The sequence below is a fragment of the Temnothorax longispinosus genome, unplaced genomic scaffold (assembly GCF_030848805.1).
Source record: "Temnothorax longispinosus isolate EJ_2023e unplaced genomic scaffold, Tlon_JGU_v1 HiC_scaffold_79, whole genome shotgun sequence".
Classification (NCBI taxonomy): domain Eukaryota; kingdom Metazoa; phylum Arthropoda; class Insecta; order Hymenoptera; family Formicidae; genus Temnothorax; species Temnothorax longispinosus.
In genome coordinates, this window is record NW_027270659.1 from 14,937 (window position 1) to 19,500 (window position 4,564).

Sequence of the window (4,564 nt, forward strand, 5' to 3'; positions counted from 1 at the left end):
GATGGTTAGGAATAACATTTTAAGATAATTAATTTTAATTTCTTTTGTGAAAGAAAAGACATTATTAGTAATACTAATGAAATGATCGTATTTTGAAAACAAGTGCTGAGTATTTATTGTTTGCTATTTTTGTTTATTTCGATAAATTATCACCCGCCAATTCCGCCGCCGCTGAAAAAGAAAATTATTATATAAATATATATATATATATATATATATATATATATATATATATATATATCTGTTTTTATATAATCCATATTTGTAACTTCGTAATTAATACGATATTTACAATACGTGTGCACACGCAAAGCTTTTTCTTCAAATAAACAATTACAACAATTCACTACCATTCACTATTGCGCTGTTCATAGAGGCTGTAAACGCTAACGCTATTAATGCACTACCTCGGAAGGAAGAGCGTTGGTAGCGAGCAGTTATGACGTATAACACTACCAGTAATGACGTCACGACAGCGTTTGGTAGCGCTATCATAGAGCTCCGCGAACAGCCAGTAGCGCTAGGTAGCGCTAATAGCGTCTCCCCGAACGCACCCTATATATACTCAAAGTGAACATGATAAATTCCATCTCGGAGAAATAAAACCAATTATAACAGACTTTTAATATGGATCAAGTTTTAACAATAGACAAATTATTGGTGGAAACTATTAAGAGAAGAACATGGTTGAGAGGGAAAAATGTGTAGATTTTTTAAAATTGAAAAAAAAATTAATTTTTTTAACGTCATGTTACGCTACTTTGAACATAACAAACATTTGTATATAAAAAATTTGAAAACTTTCAATATATTGAGAAATAAAAAACATTTTTTTTTAGATATTCAAACAATAATTTCTCCATTTTATTTTTATATAGCGACTCTGCGAACAAACTTGTGATTAACTTGATTGAAAATTAATTTATAATATGTACACAATAATGTCTGCGGTACTTTGGATATAATTACGTGGATAAAATTATTAATTTTCTTTGAAAAGAAAATTAAAAAAGAATTACATTAAGGCAGTTGAATAGCAGCGTAACAACATTGTTGAATAGCAGATTAAAGTGTAATTCCAATTATACAATTGTACAATTTATAATTATAATTTCGTGTATTTAGCAAAAAAAATAATACAAATGTATGATACATCGCATATGTATAATGTATATTGTACATGTATAATACATTTATGAAGAACTTATATATGCTCAAAAAAATTAACTTCACTTATTAAATCGGTAAATTAATTTAAAATATTATTGTTAAAAAATAAACATGTTTAGGTGTGAGATAAGAATGAAAAGAAATAGATAATATAAGAAAAAATAATTTCTTCTTATATCTTACATTCGCATAAGCTTATATTTGTTACTCATCGCAAGATGAAAAAATTTTTTCATATAAAATAAAGTCGCATGATTAAAAAAATAAAAAAGTGAATAAAAAAGTATAAAAATATACGATATCGCAATTAAAAAATTGTTCACATAAAAACTAAAGTCGCAAAATAAAAACAGATACGTAAAAATGCAAATTTTTGACTTATTCATTATATTATAGCCTGATTGTTTCCATAAGTTTCTGCAGATTCCCTCCAAATTCATCAGTCGTATTTATCGATCGTTGTTTCGCTGTATGTTGTTTCGAGCCCAAATGTGCACGAAGATTGAAGATACCATTTATCTCCGTTAGACACAATTTGCAGTAAACTGGTGCAATGGTCACCTCAAGCGGGTTTCTGTGCACGCAGAGAATACAAAATATTAACATTATATTTATATCAATATAAAGGAATATTTTGTTTTATATATTTAGAATGATCCAAATTCTATGGAATATATTTAAATTGATTATCAAACGTTTTAAAGTTTGTGCGAAAGAATTTTTAAACGAATTGTTAGTAACGAGACATTGTATTGATTCTAGGGCTGCATTCCGATATTCACTGCAAGTACTGAAATTTATAGTTTACACGTTACGCACACTATAGATTTTTAGTACTCGCAGTGAATATCGGAATGCAGCCTAAAGCGTTTTCCACCAAGTACACAATATAAAGAAAATGTTTTATTTTTAAAAATATAATTTTATAATTTTACTGATTTACTCTAGATGATTAAAGTAAAGACGTAATAATGTACTTACTGATGAGCTAAAGCCTCCAATTCCAACGAATTACTGATTATTTCTTCGAGTCTATGAGTGTATCGGTTTTCTCATTCAATTCCAATGCTTTGTGTAAATCGTATACATTATTTATCTTCAAAGTTTCCCGAGCAGGCACGAGAAATAGAGTCTCGTCGTATCGATTCCACTTGTTAAAATTAATGACTGGAATTGGTTCTATCTTCTTACGAGTCTTGTATATCACATCTTTGAACGCATTTTAATTTGATTCTGACAATTTATAGTCATATCACGATGAGCCTCGTCGTCTACAATTTCATATCTATTATCAAAGTCATTGCAACATTCATCAAATGGCGAAGTTTGTTAATCTGTCAACAGAAGGATTACAATTTATGTTTAGTGCATTGATTTTATATTGCAAACAAAAGAAACGTTTCAGATAAAATATATCTGAGTGTATCATAAATGTAAAAATTTTGAATATTAAACGTACCATTCGCAAATCGTCCATCGTAAACTCGACGTTAAATAACTTTTCCAGATCGTGTTTGGGAAACAAGCTCTCGTTCGTTGTCGAATTATAATTGTATCCCAATCCACACAGAGCGCCTGTGTAATAAGTGCCCATCGGACTACGTCGCAGTTCCATGCGCGGTGTAAAAATTAAAATGACGAGCGACGCGAGATCATCAGGCGTAGTGGGCAAGAGGGTTGTGTTTTGTAGAATCAGGTGCGATATGTTCTTGGAGTCTTGTGAGATGTTTTCCGCCACCAGGAAAAGTCGCGTGCAAATAGAGAAAGCTTTAAAAGTTACATCTTGCAAATATTCTACTACCCGTAATGAAATAGTACAAGACGGAAGGAGAAAGTGTTAATGTTTGCACTTAAGACAAATGAGACATTTATTCACTCCTCAATAAAATTCCATGTTACTCTGTTTCAATCAGCGAGATTTTCATCGATTCAATTTAAGAGAGTGCGTCACTTGCGAAACGCAAGTAAACCGCGCGATGCATGCGCAAGGAAGTCGGTTATTTCCGCGAAATGAAACGTGCCGACGAAAAATGCAACGGTATTCGCGTGACGTATTAATTCGTATCTCTCCTCCTGCACGTTGCAGCATTAACGTTATTATCTGCGTCCGCAAATTCTTTCCGCCGAGGCGACGGCTGGATGTCGAAAGAAGTTTACGGCAAGGGGGAGCTAATTCGCAGCAATAATTCCGCCTGCCTTAACCGCCGACGCCTGAATGCGGTTTACAAAATGTATAAGCGTCTCTTACCCCTGTTTGCGTCGCGGAAGAATTAAGACTAAAGACGGAGAGGGGTGAGCCACGTCGGCAACGTCGACTGAGAAAAGACGTTTAACAGATAGGACACATCCTCTTCCCTCTCCTCCTTCTCCTCCCCTCCGCGCTCCGTTCGCCCGAAGGGCGAGAATGCATTCTCCTGAGATATTGATCTGTGCATGTGCCCATTTACATGTACAGTGGATATACACGGTGTTTCCAAAAATAGACGAGTTACTTCATTCCTCGGTGACATTTTCAGTCGATTTGTGTCGACAAAAATGTCGGGGAATTAATAGTCATTTCTTTGAAATTAGATAAGGAGAATGAAATTAAGATTGTGCAGAAATTAAACCTCTGAAGATATAACGAATTGAAAATTATTCATATTAAAGTGGATTCTAAAGTGTCTATTTTCGACTCGCACCGCGCAACGACGGCCGCAGTTTGATTTTATCGATTTAACTGGAGAGCCTTTCGCGGCGTTGAGGCCGAGAATAAACGCCGATCAATAGATTATCCGCTCGATCAAATACACGTACAATCTAATTTTCGTAACGAACGCCTCGGGTAATAACTTTCTGTAGCGTAGAACATTCTTGCGGATTCGGCCGGAGACGCCCGGCCACTCCAATCTCTCCCCCGATCGATGATCAATAATCTCCAGTAGGTACGAGGCTTTCGACCTCACGTGTATACATCCACCGTATCACGCGGCCATAACTTGCGCGCGGTAATTGCTTTGACTAGAGACGATTGTCGTCGTTATGGTAATATTTCTGTCGGACGAACATGTGCTCCAATCATCTCTCTCGTGCACTTAACTCCTCCTCCAAACGTATAATTGCTCGTACTAATAGCAATCGACGAAACTGCTAATTACCAACGAATATTCTTCATGCGAGCCATTCAGTCGCGTTTAGCTTAGCAGGATGGTCGAAAAGCTGGAAATTTCGCTCCTGGGCCGTTCTCTCTCTCGCTTCGGCGAGAAAAAGAATATTTCAACTGATACTGGGCCTTTATGGTTATGCGCTGCTCGTAAATATACAGTTCCTCTTTTTTATGGAAAATAACTGATGGATGATGCCACCTCTTCGCCTTGGATGTATAGCATCATCATCTGTAATGGTACGTGGTTAC

General features: G+C 35.3%; 1 long non-coding RNA gene across 1 annotated transcript; it reads right to left on the reverse strand.

Annotated features, from left to right (window-relative positions):
- Positions 1-1,372: 1,372 nt before the first annotated feature.
- Positions 1,373-3,537, reverse strand: LOC139825026 (uncharacterized). Its single transcript, XR_011735414.1, has 3 exons — positions 2,630-3,537; positions 2,152-2,504; positions 1,373-1,744 (listed from the first exon to the last, which is right to left on the reverse strand). It is a non-coding gene; the product is annotated as an uncharacterized lncRNA (long non-coding RNA).
- Between the last annotated feature and the right edge of the window lie 1,027 nt (positions 3,538-4,564).